The 24,103-nt window shown below is 40.9% G+C and overlaps 1 pseudogene; it reads left to right on the top strand.

The window, feature by feature from the left end:
- The window catches only part of LOC149221862 (protein ENHANCED DISEASE RESISTANCE 2 pseudogene), a 90,390-nt pseudogene extending 74,430 nt beyond the window's left edge, over positions 1–15,960 (top strand).
- The last annotated feature ends 8,143 nt before the right edge of the window (positions 15,961–24,103 follow it).

The raw sequence follows: 24,103 nt of genomic DNA, 5'->3' as shown, positions 1-24,103 counted from the left end.
TGAGGTGGCTGCTCTGGCTCCATCTCTTTCTCTTTGCCTTTGCTAGAGGTTTGATCAGTAGCTTTGGCTGCTTGCTGATGTGCTGTGGAGGATGAGGCAGCAGCTCCCACTTGAGTGCCTGGAAGAGCAAATACCTGTGCACAAAGCTCTAAGTCAGCCATCTTTTGAAGATTTTTAACTGCTCTTTGATTTAATTCTTCTTGTGTGACAGCTTCCTCTAAGGTGCCTCTCCTCCACTTTATTTGATTTGCATATTTTTCTATATGAGGCAACCTTACGTGGTCATAACTGGCCAGCCTATACTTGACCCTTCTTAAAGTGATGAAGTGATTGGGGTCATAAGGTTTCCAAAGGAAACTGGTCTGTAGGCCAAGGGATTCTAGCATTCTGTCTACTTCTTGCCAACCTTCCTCCCTTTTATTGTAAATGAAGTGGCCTAATTGGTTTCTTACTTTGAGCTGTGCTTTCTTGCCTTTGCCTGAAAAATGTAGCACATCAGCATTCCCAAACTGCCTGAAGTATTCAAGGGCAAACAATCTCATGGGCACATATTTGGGCAATCTGTATGGGGGCAACTCACACCCATATATTCTGATGACTGTGTGGTGTTGGTAATAGTACCAATCCCCAATGCTGTATACCTTGGACAGCTGAAGAATCCTCTGCATCTCATCAGTTAGTCTAGGAGGAGGTGAGCTCATAAGCAGAGACATGGCTGGGTGGATGAAGAGGTCTATAAACTCACAATAAGTATATGGAGAACAAGATCTGCAGTGGAAGGCAGAGGACCAATAAACCACTGACCTTGGATTTCCTTGTGAATCCACTCTCTTCATAGCAAAGTGAAACTTCTCATGTTGATAATACAAAATTAAGTGGTAGATGTAAGAGGTGTATCTGAACACCCTTTCTCTTGCCAAGTTCATTAGTTGCTCATGTATTTTGTCAGATATGTAGGTGGCATAGTCATAGCAGATTGGAGACTTGCCAGGGGAAAACATGAGCATCATCACTAGCACAGTTTCATCAAAAAATTCAATTGAATTATAGCCCAGAATGGGACTGATCATGTCTACAAGGTCCCTGCCCAATTGGTTGAGGTAAACATGAGAAATGGGAGGGTACTTAATAGTTCCAGAGTTAATGTATAATTGATTTAGTTTGGTGACCTGAGCATCTGTCAATTTAGCTCCTTGCTTTATCAGATCAACCATTGATAAAGGGACTAATTTCTTCTCAGTTTTGAAGTGCAACATCTCTCTGATGGCTTCAGGGGTGACATAGAAAACAACTGAGCCTGAAGGGTCAATCACAGTCCTCTGAGTGGCGTCGTAGCATTCAGCACATAGGTGGATTAGGTCAGGGAACTGGTTGACCTGAGGGAGCTTGAAGAGAGGGAGGAAAGAATCCCAAATGCCCAATACATCTGTTCCAGCCTCATGTTTAATCTTCAATTCGTTTAACAAGTGGATGTGGTACTTGCTGTGCATTAGCATTTCTTCTGATATTTGATAATCCAGGTCTGCTAATGGTTGCCATTCCAATTCTCTCTGAGGGGCATTTAGTGGAGCAATATTCAAGGCTACAGGAGCTACTGGTGCATCCATGGTTACTTTAGGATTGTGTTGGTATGAACTGGCGTTACTGTGCAGAGCAACACAAAGGAGTATTTCTTGGAAAGAGAGGTGATTTACTGAGGAACAGAGGATAAAATGGCAATGGCAGCAATTGAAATACTGCACAGAGCACTGATAGGGCAAATGCTTGGCTTTAGAAACTCTCTATACGGTGAATTGGTGCAGCTTGGGTTCTCAGTTCACGAATGCGCGAACCAACTGTATGTTTTGTGCAAACTCGGGTAGACAAGGCTCTGCAGGCGAATTTCGACTTAACAGTTGAAAATGGAGGCTTGCCACAGGGGATTGGCCGGTAAATTATAAGCTTGCCCACTCTTTTAATTTTGTTTTAGACAATTACGGACACAACCGAGTGCAAGGGAGGTAAATTTGATAAATACCTGGTGAATTGCTTGGCAAAGTTTGCAAATGCAGGTGGGAAGGAAGCGTCGGCAGTCTCCTGGTTGATTTCAGCTGGTTGGCTATGGATTTGGACGTAAAATGCATGCAGGGGGAGTAACAGTCTTTTTTTCAAAAGTAACGAAAAACATGAATTTTGGCCAAAATATAGACTTTTGGGTTGTTTGGCGCTTTTTTGGATGATGTCAGCATGACGTCATCAAGTGGGGTCAAGGTCGGATGATGTCAGCATGACGTCATCGAGACACGTGGAAGCTTAAGAGTGGTCCACGGGGATGGTGAGGTGGCAGGCAGGTCAGAGCAGTGGCGGACAGGGGCGTTGACGCGGCGGTGATGCAACAATGACGTGGTAATGACGTTGGCATAGCGGGTTAACGGAAACCGGAAACAGTAAGTGGTTTGATATCGCACCGCCTTATATACGGAAGCGGGATTGTCAGAGGGCGCTCCGATACGATTTGGGGGTGACGCGTGGCAGAGGCCTGACGTCACCCTCTGACAAATTTCGGAAGCTATCCTTCGGACGTCGGAGCCGCTCCGATATGCATGTGGGCTGTCGGATGAAAAAGGCCAGATCCGACGGTTGACGGATCGTTGAGATGCCAGGTTAATACGAATGTGGGCGGGGTTTAAATTAATATATTTTTTGGAAGAAGCGCCCGGCGAGAACCTTTGGAGTTTGGCAAACTTATATGGTTTTCAATGTATTTTTATAAAAAACGCGCATAGCGCCCAAACTTTGGGTAAAATGAAAAAGTGGGTTTTTCATGTGCTTTTGCAAATGAGCGGGTTAGGGGTGAAAATGGGTTTATTTACAAGGTTCTTTTAGCAAATGAAGGGGTTAAGGGTTTAGATAACTTCTGAAGGGGGAAAAGGGGTAGGGTTTGGGTTCTTAAACTGACCAGATGTCAATTTAATCCCTGACTGTGAACATATGGCTATAATGCCAGGGGGAAGGGATATTTATAGAATGCTTGGGGTTTATACACCATAGTGTTTATAATAATAGGGAAAGGGTAATATAGGGGATTTAGATAGTAAGAAGTTAGGGGTTAATATGAATGGAAGAGGTGAATGAGGAGTGATGTCACTAAGTTTATATACAAACAACTTAGCTTAGGGAGTAGATCAAAATAAAAAGAATTTTAGACAAGAAATGTGGCTTTTAAAGGAATAAGAACCAACATAAAACCTTAAATTATTTCATGAACACAACTGATGAAGGGATGTTAGTAATGAATGTGAAAAGGGGGGAAAAGGGAGTTAGTCATGCTCCTTTGCTTTGCTGCAACATGATGGAGAAGAGGAGCTTCTCTATCCACTGATGTTCCTTTATGCCAGACCAGCAGATTCATTTGAAATGATTGACATTTCTGCAACCCCATCTACCTACCCATCTACTTGCCTAGCATTTTTTGTTTCTTCATGGAGGGTGCACTTAGACTTGCAGACCCTAATGTGCCTTTTTCTTTTCTTTTGGCTTTTCCTTTTGACTTTCTATCTAAGGCTACCCTTATTGCTTCCAAGGTCCCAGATTAAGCAGTTGGGAACCTTACTTTCTCTACCTAGCTACTGGTCTGCCAAGATTAAACAGTTTGGACAGACTTCTTTCTCTATTCTACAACCGAAAATTGAAACATGGCATGATCCAGATTAGGCTGTTGGACCATCCATCAAAATTGAGTCAACATCAAGCTTTTGTAGACACCTTGTCTTCTCATGGAAATATGGGATCTTTGAATCACCAAAGCAGAGCATATTTGGAACTTTTATTTGCCAATCATGAAATATGAAACCTATTGGTATAGGTAGCTAACACAATCCTCAGGTGTGATCTTAATTTGATGTTATCTTGAGAACCCATCAGTGAATGAATAAGCCTCCTATCCTCCAACATTCTCTAACACTTCGTTTGTAAATGGTGTTCGAAACAGATCATACACGCATGCATCATTCAGCTTTCTCAGATCTACACATATTCTAATTTCACCGTACTTTTTCTTCTCCTGAACCACCATAGGGCTCACCCAATTTGATTCTTCTATTGGCTCAATAATTCTTGCTTCCAGCATCTTATCGCGCTCTTTGTGCACCTTTTCCTTATACTTAGGATTCAGTCGGTAGGGTCTTTGTTTCACAGGCTTCGCATTAGGATTTAAAGTGATCTTCATGACACCTAGATCCGCTACTATTCCTTTCAGGTTTGAGAACTTAGTAGGAAACAAGTCTTGGTACTCGCGCAACAGCTTTGCAACCTTATCAACTATATATCCATCCCAGTAATCGCATATCTTCACAAACTTAGGCTACGCCTCAGACCAATATTTACTTGTCTAGATTTCAAAGGCTCTTATATATCAGGATTCTCTGCTTTAGGTCCTTCAACCTCACACTATCCCTCAGTCTATGGAATGTTGATTTTATTTGATCATCTTCTTCTTCTTCAACAATCACACTGTAGCATTCCAATGTGTAGCACAATTCTGTACTCCAGTATAGTTGTACCCATTCCATTGGTTCTTCAAGCATTCTAAAGATAACCGCCTTAATCTCCTAGACCACTTCATCAATGCATTCAAATCCATTCTCAAAACTGAAAGTTAATAAGAAACTCTCCCTCAAGATATCCTATTCAGTTGTCCTGTTGCGTAGATCTGTTTCCAAATACCAATTCATTGGAAGAGTATCTAAGGTGTGACATAAGATATGCACTCATTCTGGTTGTGGCTCTTCTCCCCAATCTTTCATCCACCACTCCAAATTCTCATGTGGATCATCCTTCCCATTATACTTCTCATTCATCCAGGTGTTAGCATATCCAAACCTTAGCTTCATCATCCACTTGTATTCCTTCTATTTAGTTAAGCTTTCCTAATCTGTACCCCATCAATAGGAAAGCATAGATCACAGTGCCAATTCAAGTGCTTGGAATCAATGTTCCTCAGGTACCTCCCTTTCAAACTCATCTAAAAAGAGATTAACATCATTTAATCCATCATAATGAAGAAGTTTTTGTTGGGTCTCCATTTTGTCTTATTTTGATTGAGTTTTCTCATACTGTCGATTGGCTAAATGATTATTTTCGAAGAGTATTTGTTACTTCTTTGTTTTAACATGATTAAAATAGCATTAATGAGAGTTTAATTAAGGTTTGTATGTTGCAGGATTAAAACCGGTTTGATTATACTTTGGGACATGCCTGCACCATTGCATTTACATGCCTACACCATTGCATTTACTTGCCTGAGCCATTTTATGGCTTCCTGCACTATGCTGAACTCAAACTTGGTCTTATGCTCTGTTCATGAAGGCAGTGGTATTTTGTTAGCAGCATGCAAACTTTTACACTGATATCATTGTGTGTGAAGTTGTACCTGTACTCAAACCCTCCACTTCATGGTGCTCGAATTGTGGCCAATGTTAATTGGCAATCCTATGATAATTTTTCTACTACCTCTATGCATTATGGATTGCTGCAAAAAATGGATTATTTTCACTAGTTATAAACCTCCAAGTACCCGGCTCGACACACTATAGCATGGTTATATATTTCATATTGAGGCAATTACTGCCAGGGTTGTCACACGGAATCAGTCAAGAGTGCGGACACAACCGACCTTCCTAGAAGTCTAAGACATTCTAATGACAAACAAAACAAACTGGAGCTATCCTTCTCTAAACATGCATTATGATATGAGAAATCAAGTGTTTCGTTCTTACCTTTGTCCAAACGCTGTTGTAGAAGTCCAAGCTTTGTTGATCTGGATGAGCTCCTCCTTTTCTCCAAAACCTGCAATCACCAACAGTCAAACAATTAAATAGCACCTGATTATAACATAAAACAAAGCATATTCAACATATAGACCAAGGAGTACATGAAATAACCCATAAACAACAAGTTATTGAGAAGAATGGACCAATTTGCATTAAAGGTAATCAAAAGGAACCATTACAACCTGAGCCTTGGTGTTGTGAAAGCTCCTTCCAGGGTCCACAAGAGTCTTCCTCTACTTTGACAAAGCTCACCCACTTCCAAATAGAACAAGCAAAGATGGCAATCTCTCCTCACAAGCTTCTAAATGGGAGTCCTAATTCCTGCAGCATTTACCCTTAGAAATGTATAGCTTTCAACCTCCCTCCTTCTGGCCCAATGTCTATATTTATAGTGCTCAAGAGGAAGTTAATCATGTACACCATCAATGGGATAGTCCCCTCTTTGGATGGGATCACTCCCTTATTGATGGGATAAGTTCCTCTTTGGTAGGGGTGCATGAACCATCTAGAGGCGCTCAATACACGTCGAACAACCTTCTAGAATGCTCTAGAAATGACCACAAGTAAGTTTTTGAAGATAAAACTTGCGCATTTTAACCTTTTCAGAGGGACGCACCTGCCCCTTTAGATACAGAGCGTCCTTGGACGCAGACCTCATGAACAATAGGTGCGTACCCGCAGGCAAGGTTTGAGAGAACCTGCGTACCCAGAGATAAACACATTTATAAAGACTTTCTCTCTTTCTTGGAGTTTGACATGGATAGCAGAGGCATAAGACTTGCTTAAGAGGGTAGTATGACTGTTGATAGAGCCATACCAACTGTAAATAGCCATGGTGACATTTTTTAGTGTAACAGATTGCCCCCTAAAGTGCGAAGCCTGGAATAGATTAGGGTTTTGTATTATCTAGGAAGGGTGAAGCGCTTTATCATTTCAAGGATTATCCCGTGGAGAGCCCGGTCAGAACCTGCAATTTTCAACACAAAATACATGTATAAGATTATATCATCACTGAGGTAGGCATTCCCATACTCAGATTAAAACTTTAACTAACAGACTAACTACTCTGATACAGGAATGATTTTGCAGTACATCATAATCATAGACTTTTGTAGACACAGTATGGACGCAGCCATCTGTTTATGATTAGTCTACTTAGATAATGAATACAAAACTCCTCGCAGCCTGGATGGTAAAGATTTGATCCAGGGTCTTCATTCCTACTTCTCGAATTGGTACAATTCTAGCCATGCGAATAAATGAGTCGATGTCGAACATGGTAGAAACCTCTTGATTACCAGTCGATGATGTGAACTGCTAACAAGCGTGAGAGAGACCACCAGTAATGTCAATGGTTCTCAAAGTACCTAGTACAATCCATGAGATGTGAATGAATGAGTTGATGTCGAACATTTCACGGAATCCTTCGATCGAAAGTCAATGATGTAAACTGACGTCAAAGGCGAGAAATCTTCCATTGATGCATGCAGACTTCAAGGCACTGACGATTTCTAAGTCATCTCTCTAGATAATGTGCTGATGTTGATAGAAAGTGACCCGTTGCAGGCAAGCCCACAACACGAAATCATAAGTTGAAGAAATGTTGCTGTAAGGACTGACTCAGGGATGGTCAAATGGATGACAAGTATTTTGCAGATGAAAGTTTTGTTTGCAGACCTCTTGAACACATAACGACACGACAGATGGTTTGGTGCTAAATAACTCAAAGTTAATCCCCGGAACCCGGCTGAAGACTTTCAAAGTGGTTTGATCAACTGTGAGGTAAAGAATTTCCCAACCCAGGTGAATGAAAAGTGTCGTGTTCAAGAGTGGTAGTAAAGCTTCTTCTGAGACAAAAGGTAACAAATAGGCTCATTCTTCTCTCTTTTCCCCCACCATTTCTGGCAAGTACCTCTTTATTTTTAACAAGCTTGAGGAGGATAACATGTGCTTGATTATAAGCTCATCCTTCGGATGAGTCCAACCTAGTTTTGATTCGAACCCTAGGAAGGAGTGGTTCGTTCCTGTTTGTAATTGAACAGGTCCTTTACTGTGAAATTTTAACGAGCCCAGTATAGGAGAAGCTCGGCGTTTTTCAATTTTAGAGAGTCTGAAAAACTTAAGAAGACTCCAAGTTGAACTTTTTCGTAGATTTGCGTCCCTCAAGCCCGAAAAAGTATAAAATAATACCTGGGGGAACCGCTTGATCTTGCGACCAAGGAGTACTTTCATAATTAGTGCCACTGACCTGAAAAGTAAAAAGCGATCAAGGACACGTCGTTTTATTTCCATATCGAGTTTGAAACGACAAAAACCCGGCAATCTTTTCCTGATTTTACGGTCAGAAAAGAGTTATAAGGGGACCGTCTTTTAATTCCGTTTTAACGAGTGTAAAAGAAACGCTCGGCAATCTTTTCATGTTTTAGGAGTCAGAAAAGGGCTTAAAAGATGACTCTGATATTTTGTTCGTGAAAAAATGACAATTTTCCTTCTAAGTCCCTTTGTCTTGCACAAAAGCGACACATTACTCATACCTGTTTAAGATAGGCAAAAATACATCGAAAAACATCTTTCCATGGTGAAAAATGAACAAATTCATCCAAAAAACCTATAAAAAGACTTTTTACCATGTCATTTTTACCGTTTGACTGTTGAGGTTGAAAAAGGAGCTTTTGACAAGAAACTTCCCGTGGTCGCTGTGGAAAATCCGACCATTAGAATCGACCGCCGTTTCTTCCAGGTATTTCACAACATCCTCCTTGTCAATTTCATCCGTTTAGAAATTTATTTTAGGTTTCATTTTTGATTTTTGGGGGGTTTTGGGTTTTGAAAACCGCTTCGCGGGGGACGCAGGTTCCCTAAAGGCTGGCTTGCATCCCTCGACTTTTTCCTACACAGGGAAAAGGTCGGGGGACGCAGGCTACCTTCAAGCCACCTGCGTCCCGGCGCATTGTGTGCCAAACGCGGGGTGCGTCCTCCGCAAAACGCGGATTTTGAAACCCCAAGCTCCCAAATTAACCATTGAATTTACCCAAAATTGATTTTAATGCCTGTTTGTTCATGTGTAGGGCACTTATCATGCTGGATTGGAGAGAAAGAGAGCATGAGGAGGTTGATGAAGCTGCAATCAATCATCAACCTTCCCTTGATGCCCTAAGAGGATGTGGATTATACAAATACTGGGCCATACCTGGCATGAGGGCTCAGGTAAGATTCTTGGAGTGGCTGGTCAAGAGATGAAATGTTCAAGAGCAATGCTTTTATATCGGGGGGCAACAACTCGAGATAGAGCCCTCTGATATCTACTTTCTCACTGGCTTGACGAATAGAGGCGAGCAACTCAATCTAGCCGGGACTAGGCCGGGTGGCCAATCCCTTGATAGTCTCCGAGCAGATTGGTGCCTACCTGATCGACACCATGCGAAAGGCATAGAGATCAAATACATCTCTCGGTGTGAACTCATGGTCTTAGCTTTCACTGTGACCAGGATTTGTGGCTCAGCCACTTTACATATTGCCACTGGGTCCCAAATGCGGATGGCAATTGACTGTCTCCAAGGCACCATCTTCAACTGGTGTGATGCGGTGTCGGCTAACTTAAAAGCTCAACTGACCAGGGCAAAGACCGGGAAACTAAAGACCTTTGGATATGGGCCTATAGTCGTGAGCTTTTCCCTAGAGAGAATTCCGATTTTGATCCCTCAGCATCTCACTGTTGATATTTTGGGTCCTCAGGAGCCAAAGCTGGTACGATGGGTTGCGGTGATGGCCCGGCATCCGGACGAGGGTGCGGCAGTTGTTCGATTCACTGACAGTTATTTTCACTGGTTAGAGGACCAGGTGTTTGCGATTCAGGACTTTCCGTATGCCGGAGTAGATTTTCGAGGTGATCCGGACATGGTTCTTCCACAGGGAGAACAATGGGATGACAGAGGTACTTTATTTTTCACGAGTTTTCAAATTATGTATTTTTTTCTTTTCTATATATATCGTCTCAAAATTGACAGTAAAATTTTCAAAATGCAGATGTTGGTCCACAGCGTCCAGCCAACCTCCGGCCTTTTGAGAGGAGACATCCAGCTGCACTGGTACCGGCCCCACAGGACACGGCGGCTGCAGAGGTACTAGCTGAGTTGGAGCATGATCTACAGCGTCTGACGGCGGATATACCTGAGACTACTATGGATGATATTCCTATCAGACTTCAGCGCTATGTGGTCGTGGTCCCTGGACCGTTTAGGAGATTTTTGCGCAAGGTAGCCCGTGCAGTGGTGTCGTATAGGGAGCACCACGAGTGATTGGCTAGTCACTTTGTAGACACATGTGACATTTTTGACTTTTTGTATTCTATCATTTTTGCCGATCATAAGGTGTTTTTCAACCTATGATCGAAGACGATGTATATTTTTTGACACACTCCTATCTATATATATATCACTATTACCGGCTCATCTTGTTTAACATGTATGATGAAATGTTTTTAAGTTTACTTGCATGATTATCGTAAATGTCTGTCCAACACTTGAGAAGCAATTGCATCTGCTAATGTATTTAAGGACCTTGGAATATGCTGATATTCAATGTAATCAAATTCACGTTCCAAGAGACGCACTCTCAAAAACAACCTTAATAACACAGGATTTCTAATGGCATAAACTCTATTAAGCTGTAATACAACAAGTTCAGAATCTAACCTCACTATCAAACGTCGAATTCCAAATGAAATAGATTCGGATAATAATTCAACCACTGCACTGTATTCTCCAATGTTGTTCGTTGTTTGACTGAGGCTTACCCCATGCATAGAAACTAACTCGTCAGAGGGTGAATAGATAACCCAAGCTGCGGAAGAGATATTCTGTGTACTACGACAAGCACCATCAGCAAATCCAATGTATGTTTGGAGAGGCGTCGACATCTGTAATATCAAGAGTAAAACCAAGATAAGCCAGAATAACGACGAAAAACACACTCACTAAGCTAAGCACACTAACTAACTAACAATCATACTAGCTAGAAAGAAAACCTAACCTAACTAAAAATTCTCCATACCCACCATTTAAGCATAATACCTCTTTAGGTAAAGTCCATTTCTGGGTTTACCCAAAGTGTCCCCATCAAAATCTACCAGCTCATAAGCCCCTTTTGCTAGCTTTCGCTTTACAATATAGGGTCCATGCCACATGGGAACGAATTTTCCAGCACCTAGCTTATCGTTAGCTTGATCGTATAAAAGCACTAGGTCTCCCTCCGAAAAACTTCGAGGGGTCACATTTCTATCATACTGAGCTTTCATTCGCTTCACGTGAGTCTCGATTGCCAATGCAGCGTCACGTCGAGTCTCATCTAATTTAGCTAAGTACAATAAACGTTTCTCCTCTTCGGAAGTAGCTGGGAGTAATTCGACAGCCATTTGAAGTGATGGGATTTCACATTCAATGGGTAACACCGCTTCCAAGCCATAAACTAGCTGGAAAGGAGTGAACCCTGTTGAGGTTTTCACTGAGGTTCGGTATGCCCGTAGCGCCGAAAATAACATGTTGTGCCAATTCGACCGATGAATACCAATGGTTCGTCGGATCATGATAACCAGAACTTTGTTGATAGACTCAACCAAGCCGTTGGCTTGCGGATAATAAGGAGTAGAGCTGTCATGGCGCAAACCAAGCTGGCTTGTAAGTTCAGTCATCATGGTGTTTCGAAAATGGCTCCCATGGTCAGTAATGATTGCTTGTGGGACACCAAACCTAGTTATAATATGATTGAATATGAAAACTGAAGCTGTTTTGCCGCTTGCGTCGAATGTAGGCATCGCCTCGGCCCATTTAGTGAAATAATCAACCGCGAGGATGATATACGCATGCCCCCCGGCCAAGTGAGGGTTACAAGTAATAAAGTCGATACCCCATTTGGCGAATGGACCAACGGCAATTATAGGGTGGAGAGGAGCAGGCAGTGCGCGCATCTTTCGATCAAACACTTGGTAGTTGTGGCACTTCCGGACTGCAATGATACAATCTGTAAACATAGATGGCCAGAAGTAACCAGCGCGCAACACCTTCTGAGCTGTGGCATACCCAGACATATGACCGCCACATGCTCCAGAGTGACAATCATTTAAAACTCTCTCAGCCTCTTCGTGAGTTAGACAACGTCGAAAAACTAAGTCTGCCCCCTGGCGATAAAGTGTATCTCCAATAATTTTGTATTGCTGGGATTGAAACCGAATTTTTCGACGTTCCACCTTTGAAGCTTCTGGCCGAAAGGTTTGGGTTTGGAGATAGATGATTATATCCCCATACCACGGATCTAAAGTACTGATAAGAAACAAAGATTCGTCCGCAATAGACTCCTCTGCCACAGTCTCTGTGTTAGTACGCGGGAAATCACACATCAATTCCGCAAAAACTAAGGATTTCTTAGACTTGGACTTCTCCAACTCCAAGTCGAACTCTTGCAAGATAACGATCCATTTAGAGTACTTGCCCCCTAGCAGTTGTTTTGTCAAAATGTAAATCATAGGGTTGCAATCTGAAATAGCTGTAGTTTTACGGAGAAGAATGTAGTGACGAAAACGCTGGACAGCTTGAACGGCTGCCAGAGCCAATTTCTCCACATGCGAATATTTTAGCTCAGTGGGATTTAAGGTCCTACTGAGATAATATATCACATGCTCCGTTCCGAATTCATCTTCTTGAACTAACACCATTCCAATGGTGGAATGCGAAGCTGCGAGGTATAAGAAGTAGTCTCGGTTGTAGTTGGGAGGATGCAACAACGGTGCATGGGTCAACGCGTGTTTAAGTGCATCAAAAGATTGTTGGGCAATCTCGTCCCAAAAGAACTGAACGTTCTGTTTCAACAACCGTGTAAAACCTTTAGTGACCTCGGCGTAGTTTGGGATGAATCGGCGTAAAAAGTTTGCTTTCCCTTGCAAACTTTGGAGTTGGCGCAAACTCGAAGGAGGAGGCAATTTGATGATAGCCTCGACTTTCGAGGGATCGACGCGAATGCCGGCTTTTGAAACAACAAATCCCAGCAATCGACCTGTTTCTATACAGAAAACACACTTGTGGGGATTCAACCGAATTCGATAATGCCTACACCTCATAAAGATTGCTCGTAGGTGGACAAGGTGATCAGCTCGACGTAAAGAATGAGCAGGTAAATCATCGAGATACGGTTGCACAATGTGCTTGATGTCGTGAAATGCGTAAGACATCGCCCGTTGAAAAGTGGCCCCGACATTCTTAAGCCCAAAAGGTAATTTGCAATAAGCAAATGTCCCCCATGGACAAATGAATGCCGTTTTTGGTTGATCGGCAGGTAGAATATTGATTTGATTATAGCCTGAAAAACCATCCATGAAGGAAAACATTTCACTTCCGGCACAATCATCAATAATTTGATCGATATAAGGCGTAGGATAGTTGTCTTTTGGACAAGCTCGATTAATATCCCTATAGTCGATACAGATTCTTATTGTTGCTTGTTTCTTATTGACTGGAACAATATTCGATACCCAATCTGTTAACGGGATTGGATAAATGAAACCTGCTTTCAACAGCTTTTCGACTTCTGCTTTAATCGCAGCCGCTTTTCGAGGGTGAATTTGACGCAACCGTTGCCGGACGGGTTTAGCATCCGCGTAGGTCTTTATTTCATGAACAACAATGGCAAGATCGATTCCTGGCATTTCCTTGTAAGACCAGGCAAACACATCGCGGAATTCTTGGAATAGGGCCTTGTAAGTTTGGATTTCTTCTTCTGTACATGCGGCACCTATATGAATGTTCTCCTCAATTCCGGGCTTCACTGAAATATCAATGGGAATAGTACGAGAAATATTCCCTAAATTCAACTCTGAATCAGAATGTTTCGTTGGATCCTGAGCGTTTTTGACATATTCAGCGGTAAAGATAGATGAAAAATCATTTTCAAATGCATCATCCTTAGGTAAAAACGAAGATCTGTGATGGAGATCCTCCCATGGTAGATCGTCTACACTTAGGATTTCGCGAAGTTGTTCGTCAGATGACACGACTTCGGGAAACGCTATCCATTCTAAGGGTGAGGTGAAAAGTGACTCTTCACTGACCACATTCATTTGGTTGACCTCAGTCGAATGAAAGTCGATAAAAGACATGAGAGCTTCATAAGCAATTTCATATGGACTCAAGGGCATAGCATTACCGAATGAGTCTATCTCAGAGTCAGATGGGACAAACCAAGGATCACCATAAATAATGTTTTCCGATGTAATCATATGAATTGTTGCAAACGAAGGTTCTACGCTGAGCGGAGGGAGAGGAAAAGTTCCCAGTAAACCGGAATCCTTAACTAAACCTACACCAACGTCCCTATAAGGGATTGTCGTCTTACCGACATGCTGAATACTCTCTGAAGAGGCTGGGTCGGATGAAAAGTATGTCAGCTGATCAATAGTCACGATCTTACCGTTATGTGGAAACTTAATTACTCTGAAGACCGATGAAACGATCGCTGTCATAGCATATGACCAACTTCGACCCAAAAGAAGGTTGTAGTCTAGAGGGGCATCAACCACTTCCACATCCAGACTAACGGTTTTACCTTCTACCCCTATAGGCAATTCCTGTAGAATACCAAACGGACGGAACCCATGGCCATCAAAGGCCTTAAGGATGGTGGGGGATTGGTTCAATGAAGGAGAACCAAGGAGTCGCCAATTTGTCACACGGAATCAGTCAAGAGTGCGGACACAACCGACCTTCCTAGAAGTCTAAGACATTCTAATGACAAACAAAACAAACTGGAGCTATCCTTCTCTAAACATGCATTATGATATGAGAAATCAAGTGTTTCGTTCTTACCTTTGTCCAAACGCTGTTGTAGAAGTCCAAGCTTTGTTGATCTGGATGAGCTCCTCCTTTTCTCCAAAACCTGCAATCACCAACAGTCAAACAATTAAATAGCACCTGATTATAACATAAAACAAAGCATATTCAACATATAGACCAAGGAGTACATGAAATAACCCATAAATAACAAGTTATTGAGAAGAATGGACCAATTTGCATTAAAGGTAATCAAAAGGAACCATTACAACCTGAGCCTTGGTGTTGTGCAAGCTCCTTCCAGGGTCCACAAGAGTCTTCCTCTACTTTGACAAAGCTCACCCACTTCCAAATAGAACAAGCAAAGATGGCAATCTCTCCTCACAAGCTTCTAAATGGGAGTCCTAATTCCTACAACATTTACCCTTAGAAATGTATAGCTTTCAACCTCCCTCCTTCTGGCCCAATGCCTATATTTATAGTGCTCAAGAGGAAGTTAATCAGGTCCACCATCAATGGGATAGTCCCCTCTTTGGATGGGATCACTCCCTTATTGATGGGATAAGTTCCTCTTTGGTAGGGGTGCATGAACCATCTGAAGGCACTCAATACACGTCGAACAACCTTCTAGAATGCTCTAGAAATGACCACAAGTAAGTTTTTGAAGATAAAACTTGCGCATTTTAACCTTTTCAGAGGGACGCACCTGCCCCTTTAGATACAGAGCGTCCTTGGACGCAGACCTCATGAACAATAGGTGCGTACCCGCAGGCAAGGTTTGAGAGAACCTGCTTACCCAGAGATAAACACATTTATAAAGACTTTCTCTCTTTCTTGGAGTTTGAAATGGATAGCAGAGGCATAAGAATTGCTTAAGAGGGTAGTATGACTGTTGATAGAGCCATACCAACTGTAAATAGCCATAGTGACATTTTTTAGTGTAACAAGGGTCACTATTGCAGCATTTTGTAGATGGCGATAATGAATTTAGGAATAGTAGGCTTAAATTTATTCCATCTATTCCAAAGGGTTCCTGGATTGTCAGGCAGAGTGTTGGGAGTACACCTTGTATTTTGGGCAAGGCAGTTGATTGTAATTATTACCGTGGGAAAAGGTACCTAGAGGTAGATGTTGATATAGGTTCTTCAACTGTCATTAATGGAGTGTTGGGTTTAGTTTTGGGAGTTGTGACAACTTTGGTGGTTGATATGGCTTTCCTTGTTCAGGGAAATAGCATGGATGAGCCACCTGAACACTTGATTGGTGCTCTGCGTGTATCTCGACTTGAACTTTCTAGTGCAGTGGTGCCATCATTGGAATCCAGTTCATTGTAGCTTTTAGGGTCTAATAGGCTAATTTGAATGTTGACAGTGGCAGTAATGAAGCACCATTGGATTCTTTGTACAACAAGGTTCAACGTCAACCTTGGGCCTGAAGCCTGGTCAGACTTTGGTCACCCGCGACATAAAAACATTGCATATTATGGAATGCACCAATGCTTTGGGCCTGGTGCAGGAACTACCATGAAATCTGGATGGACAAGGGAACTCACAGCTGAAGAAGCCAAACCATTTCTGGATAGGAGTTTCATCAATGCTACTAATTGGCTTCGACCTTCTGCTGAACTCACTTTTGATCCCACACGATTGCGATCTCAAAATATTAACTAGTCAATTTGGACCGATCAAAATTTAGAGTGTTTGGGCTTTCTTTATTGTTCACAACTATTGGATATGATTGTATGGAAACTTCTTTCTGTTTTGGGCATATATGGTGAAGGAGTATGAGACCACTTCTCTCAGTTGAATCGCACCTTCCAGCAACAACTACTCCAGGAAAAGAGGAACGATTCACTAGAATCGTTCCCTCTTTCGACGCTCAGTTCAAACTAATTCTTATTTCGGAAAATTGTTAAACTAATAATCTTCTATATTTTAACTAGCTGAATTAAAAGGCCCAATTTGTAATTTGATGCTATACAAGAGATTGTTGGGAGAAATAATAGGGAGTCAGTCAATTATTCAATTAATTACACAGACAGGAATTAGGAAATTGATTGAGCCAGAGGCTGTGCGCACGAAGGAAGCTGCAGAAGGGAAGAGGAGATATCCCAATGTAGCCTCACGTAGTTCATAACTGGTGGATTGCTCCTCTTGTCTTGCTACAGCTGAGCATTATCTGCTTGATGTAAAGATTGTTTTTTTAAGGAATTAATTGAAGCAATTTCCCAACATGTTCTATTTATCTATTTGTTGTGTCTAATGATTCTAATTACTGTGTGAACCAGGTTTATTAAGGGTGTGAGCTGGCTGGGTTGGCCACCAGACCAACGTGCCACCACTCTTCATTGCTTAAATTAATTAGCATTTAAATTTTCATTTATTGTGTGAAGTTTATTTAATATTTTATAGTCTCTTTCCTTCTCCAGATTATTGTTATCTAATTTGCTGCAACATTTTCCTTTCAGCTCTAAACTTCATTGATTTGCAGCATTAATAAATTGTACATGTACTTCAGATTTTTGCTTACACTTGGGATATTTCTTCATATCAAATTGTGTCCCTCTAGTTGTTCTTATCTACAAGATTGCCTTATGCGTTGATGAGCTGTAATTGATTTATATTCCAGAACATGAAAACGATATGAGTAATTATGGTTTTGAGGTATTGATATATTCATTCAATCTATGCTTACAATAACCATATATTACTTGTATGCCGCGGAGCCGATATTAATGAATGAAAATTGCATTATGTTGAAAACAATAATATTTACTTTCCATTAAACTTCTGGTCAGTTCTCCATGATTTATTCTCAAGGACAAGGAAGGTGAGATTCATATTAATTTAATTTCTTTCATATAGTTATTTACATAGTAGGTTTACTTGTCGTTCCTTTCAAGTTAATTTCACCCAGAATTAGTACAAGTAGAATTAGTATAGGCGAAATGATTTTGAATTGATTTTGAATTCCTTCCAGCATTTACAGTCTCTTGATATTGTGTCGACATTATTTGGTTTCCAATTATGATTTCCTTTCTAAATTTCTTTTTGCATTGTTAATTGCCCTTTTATTTCCCACATAATTTAGTTGTTTGGATTGGTGTTTTCTCGAATTCTATTTTAGTGCAGAATTTCATTTATTGATGAGATTAATATGCAAGATAGACTAGCATTTGTTTTGTAGGTTGCGAGGGGCTTTCTTTAGCATTCCCAGTGTTGTGTCACGAAGTTTGCGAACTATCCAAATTGAAAAATTAAATGTTGGTACATTTATAAACCCTATACTGCACCCAACAATTTTTTTACCTCAGTAAATACGCACCACAACAATTTTTTCATCATATTGCAACGTATCGTAGAGACCTCATGCAGCCTATTCTACTAGTGTTCGAGCTCCTCATATGAATTTGAGATACAGGATTTGTATCTATCCCACATGATCCATCCATCTGTAGTGGGATTGATCTAATATTTGTTGCGTGGAGTATTCTTGTAGATTTGATCCAAATCATCATCTTCCTCATAGTCATGGACCGGTTCAATGTAGCGTGCTCTTTCAGTAGGGTCAAGTGGCACAATAACCATGAGCGCCTTCCTCTCAAATGCCATCTTTCGCTTCTTCATATTAATCACTACATCCATATAAAAGGATCAATCAATTCCTAGTAGCACAGGGTAACTATTTCCTTCATCTATTATTTCTATTATTTCAAAATCTACAAGAGCACTTGCTCCTTCAATATCGACTGTTACCCCATACCAGTGTCCCATAGGAATGATCTTCTGCTGATTGGCCATGCGTAGATGTATAGGATACCATCACAGTGCAGGTCTTCCAATCCTTTCCCATGTATTCTTAGGCAATACATTCGCATCAGAACCCAAATCCAAGATGACTTGGTCCATTTCATACTCTTCAATCTGTGCGGTTAGCCTTATCTCATGCCCGGTTTGCTTCTTATGTTTACCCAGTTTTTTGCCAGCATGATGTTATGAAGGCATCTTAATTTTTCCCATACAATTGTCAATCAACTCTTGGATCCATTCTACCCCCTTCTTATCCCTCAATAGATTCATACAAGTTTTGAGAAACGTGGCTAACAGCGAAGGATCCACATCTTGCACTTCTTTATTTCCAACTGGTTTTTCCTGACTCCCCGACGTAGAAGCTTCAAAAAAATTGTTTTTGGCCTCCATAAAAGTTTCTTTAGTCCTGTTCATGTCAAACCTAAATTCCTTTTCAGTGGCCTTGCGCACCCATCCATCCGTCTCTGGTTTCTTCCCCTTATCTTCTCCTATGGCCATACCACTACATTATGATATTAATGCTATGATATTCTTCGCGAGGCTCTGCCCTCATCATATGGGTATTCTGTGTAGGTTGTTGGGTTTGTGTCTTCTTTTATTGCAACTTTTCTATAAGTATTGGGCAATCTTCTATCACATGGTCAAAATGTCTGCAATATTGAAAAGATGGATGTGTTGGGTTCTAACACTCATGCGCAAAATGTCTAGCTTCACCATAGTTATAACAAATAACTTGTTTGTGACCTATGCCAACCCCTCCTCCTCCTCCTCTCCCATGCCCTTGGAATCCTCCACGCGTTGCACCCACGCCTTGATATTGAGGCTGATTTTCTGCCTACATTGGATATGTAGGGGTCCTATCCATAATTAATTCATAACTTCGAAAATGGCGCTAATCATGACCTATAGATTTGCAGAAATTGCAAAACAACTGTTGGGGGATCTATACAAACTCATGTAGTAAATGATAATTATCTGTCATATATTGTCCTATAACCTGACAAATAGCGCACCATGGCATGGCTCCTGTGCTCAACCCAATAGTATTTTATGGATTTAGGGGGAAACACCCCCCCCCCCCCCCCCCAAATAAGATAATTCTGATAAACTAGAAAATGACCCTTATCATGACCATGGCCCTCGCATTTCAAGCACCAAACTTTTGTGCAAACTTCAGGCTAGGCTTCCTTTCACTTCTTCAGGCTCTGCAACTCCAAGTGCAGAATTTCCAGCTGCGAGTGAATTTGTTGTACTCCGATATTCATATGTTGCACTAGCGAGGCTTCCAACCTCATCATAATCTCCACAACTTCTTCTGTTGTGATAATGGTAATCTTAGGTGAGGCAACAATGAAGTAATGTACCAATCTCTATGTTGATCATCCGTGATGTTCTTATTAGCCTGTCGTATTAGGAATTTTAGCCTCTGATTGAAGTCCTATGAGGATTCATTTACCATTTGATGTGTCTCATTAAACTCTTTGACAGACTACACTTGAGACTTATGCTTCTTAAACTCACTGTTCAATGCTTTCTGAATATCTGTCAATGTCACGAAAGGGTGATATTGACAGAATTTAATATACCAAGTTAGCACCCTATCATGTAGCATTGTGATCAGCTGTGCTTTCTTTAGATAAAAATCAATGAGCTTTTGTGTTGTCCATACAACATTTTCAACAAACCAGAATTGTTCAGGGTCTTTGCTCCCTGCCCCTTTAAAGATCGACATCTTCATTGCGTTCTCTATGTTGAATGGTTGGTGCAAAGGTGGAGGTGGAGGTGAAGGTGTAGGTGTATGCAGTGGAGGTGGAGGTGAAGGTGGAGTGGATGGATGAGGTATTCACAGGATACCCTGACTTACTAACTGCAACGCACTTCGCGGTGTATTCATAATAGTTCCTTCATCATTGCTTGAAGAGGATCCCAATAGCGAACTATATTCAGAGCCTGATTCTCCATTCCTTCTTAAGGGTTTTCCGCTTCACGTAGTCCCAAAAATCAAGGTAATGGCATAACCTGTTTTTCACACAACAACATCTTAATCCAAGTTTTCAAAGATTTTAAATACTTACCTCGCGATCCCTTGAAGAGCTTGTGCTATGCTTCTCTATAGCTGATAGACATACCAATCAAAAGTTTAGTGACGAATCCTCCTATGATACGATCAATCCAGTGATCAAAAACCCACGTGATGTTTTTTTTCGTAATATTCCAGGCGCCTTACCAGTTCTGGAGTCCACACAATATGGTCGTCAAGTCTCCACGTACCCTGACTATCAGCCAATCTAGACAACCACTCATGCAATTTGCAATGGAAGAAAAAAAAAGGTTTTCAGTCTTGTCTAAGTATATGTATCTATTCAACCAGTGTTCCTTGGATAACCATAGATTCCTATTCTCCTGAGTTGCAAATGTGTGTTCCTTCTGATCGAGCCACTTCTCAATTTCTTTCTTAGTAGGGAACCACTTATTTGACATCACACATTCCTCAGATTGATCCCAATCCCAGCAATGAAACCATCTGTTGGCTTTATGGGGCCTGACCCAAGTTCAACTTTAACTACCACAAGCAACAAAACCCTAACTGCTGGCCCTTTCAGTAACAACCTGCGTAGTGCAAGCTCTAGTCTCACTCGAAGAAGTATTGGGGGATGCTAGAACAAGGTTTCTATATCCAGAGGCCCGTGTGATGGTCTTCCGAAGGATCCTATAGCTCAGATATACCTTCGCGCAGATCTACTTCTTCTGAAATACAACTACTGCAACTCTAGCTAAATGACGTTCATACCTTTGCGAAGGTGGTTAATTATACTTATCATGCTTAAAGATTATAGATCTACCACATTCACGTAGTAAATAAGCATTCATTCATATAAAACAAATTATAGAGTGAAGATACATAAATTTTGCAAAAGTAAATAAAATGACGCAAATGCTTCAATTTCGGCCCAAAACAGTCTTTATTAAGTATAATCATTCAGATACAAACTTCTTATCCCTATGCACCAGTTGCAGGGGCCCATGCACTTAGCTGCAGACTTACCAAGGTCTTCACTTACTCAATTGCAGGAGCCTTCCCCTTTCGCCTAAGTACATGAAACAAACCTTTCCTTCCTTAGCACCTTTCCCTTAGAATGATTCTTCACAAAAATTTATCTTCTAAGACTCACTATGAATCAACTACTTATAGAATTTGCTTTATAATACATGGTTCATGGACCATGGGCGAGTCTCAAAATAGCTCTATCACCTACCCGCCTAAGGTACTAAAGCCCCTTTTACTCTACTTAGCTTTGCGCTCTGCTTTCCACATTTTGTGGAGACTTTACCTTTGCTACAAAAAGATATCACAAAAAGGACTCAAAACATAACAAAATTGAGCCCAAGGACCTTATCCCAACAACCTTTTTGAGTCGTCCATCCCCGTGTCAGTTGTACTTCATCACTTCATGACATCATCCATTCACCACATCATCCTGGTTTGTTCTGTGTCGATTGATGGGGGATACATTAAGGCCCTCCTTCAATGGATCTTCTCTTGTCAACTTCAGCACAGTATCCAAGAGCTTAATCTATGAACTAGTAGTACCTTGGAGCTTGCAGACCTCAGTGCCAGGATTCCTCGTGGTCGATATTGGGTTTACATAATTGGCTCCTGATTGATCGAGTTCACTAGTGTTTGACATTAGCTCATTTATTCAAAGTTAGTGGACTATACTAGGTACCTTTGGGTCCATTTTCCTCATTGGTGTATTCCCTCACATCTATTACTGGTCTACCTCCTTGGCTGGTAATGAGGCAGTCTCTACCATGCTCGACTTCAATTCATCTATTCACATGGTGTAGATTCATGACATCAAGGTTATGTCGAAGATCTTGGGTTAGGGATATCTTAATAAAATATGGAATCCTTCCTAGGCTGCGTTGGAGTTATGTATATTTGATTTACTTTGAGGGCTATCTTGAGACATTTATTTTCTTGTCATGTGTCCATAGTTCTACTGATGCATATTGTGACATACATACATGATTGTATTTGTTGGTGGCTATGTTCTATCTATTGAGTCAAATGGATCCACTGTGTATGTCTTTCATAGCTATGTTCTCATACTTCATTCCATGGATCCCTAGTGTATTCTTTGGTGGCATTGTTTAGTGTTTTCTTATGACTAAGCATGGGTATGCTCGCCTCAGGGATGTTATCAACACATATGAGACTTCATATCCAAAGTTGTCCAATCTGTAGTCCTGGTTTTGTTTCCTCACTCTCATCTGGACCTCTGAGCTTTATCATAATGTATTTCAGCCATCAACTTCTCTTTTGACCTCATACATTAAGGGGCATTTGTTATCAACCTATTTTACCTCTCTAGGTCACTAACTCTCAATACTTGAGTCTGAATGAATTTTTCCAGACTCATGATTATTTTTCTACCAGTTTGACCCAATTTTTCTTGCACAGAAGCCTATGGGAGTGATTGTAGACCTAAAGTCACTCTCAAGCCCACTCTATGGGAGTAGCCATAGACGTTTTCTCCCCTTTTAGTGCCAATGACCAGGGATTTCTTCTAGAGTGCCTTAGTCCCTAAGAGATCAGTTTGACTCCTTGTCTATTCGAGTTGGCAAAGACTTATCTCTTAGAATTTTCTATGACTTCTCTTTGTCCTATGCATCTAGATACATTCTCCCGGGACCTCTCTTCTGCCTAATTATACTAGACCATCTAAGAGGGTCAACTATTTTTTGGAGTTTTGGATATAGTGGGGAAACTCTCTTCATGCTCACTTCTTGGATATAGTGGGGAAACTCTACCGGATTGTGGAGAAGATAATTGGAGGTGAAACACCATCATTGTATTGTTTCTTTTGTGATTAATGGAAATCTTTGTTCCCTTCCTTATATGAGTTTTTTTCATCATGTTATATATATCAATATCTATTGTTTTTATCTATCAATATTTTGAGGAAGATCACATGTAATCTTTGTTTTGTCATGATTGTGTGCAGGGATAGGGATCTCTTGCGAATGTGTTGGATCACTCAATTGGAGCGCAATATCTGCATCATACTCAAACCCCCCCCGACATGCGAGGATCCAGGTTTGGTCCCTCATCTTTATAGCATAGATCCGATTGTTTACTGCATGATTGAGAATTTGGGTCAGGAATTATATTTTGTCCCATTGATTCTATTTTTCATTGTCTGGTGATTTTTTCAGGACACGAGATCATGGAGAAACAACTCCTTGTGGATTTAGCTAAAACAAAGATATATCAGTTTGAACAAATTTGCAAATGCTCTAAATACTAAAATCATCTTCCTCACATACTAAATGTGACAAATCATTTCCTTTTACCTAATTATAAACTAAACCGACATCACAATCATTGAAAGAATTGAAAATGAATGTTAGTATAACAAACACATGAAACTAGTCAGGGTGTAATGGGTGAAAAATATGGATTTGATTCACCATATAACTCAAGAATTAATTAACACCCAAGGGGGCATCTGACTCCATGAAGAAAATGATTAGCATAAAAACATTCACAAGAAAAATTTAGAGCTAATTATTTTTAAAAGAATCTTATAGGTATGAATCTTTCAACCAATGATAATCTTTAAAATGATCGAATTCACAGATTTTTCCATCAATGAAAGGTATA

The sequence above is a fragment of the Pinus tabuliformis genome, chromosome Q, assembly GCF_031772625.1.
Source record: "Pinus tabuliformis cultivar Carrire ecotype Pingquan chromosome Q, CPIR1, whole genome shotgun sequence".
Lineage (NCBI taxonomy): Eukaryota > Viridiplantae > Streptophyta > Pinopsida > Pinales > Pinaceae > Pinus > Pinus tabuliformis.
This window is presented reverse-complemented; position numbering and strand designations above follow the sequence as displayed.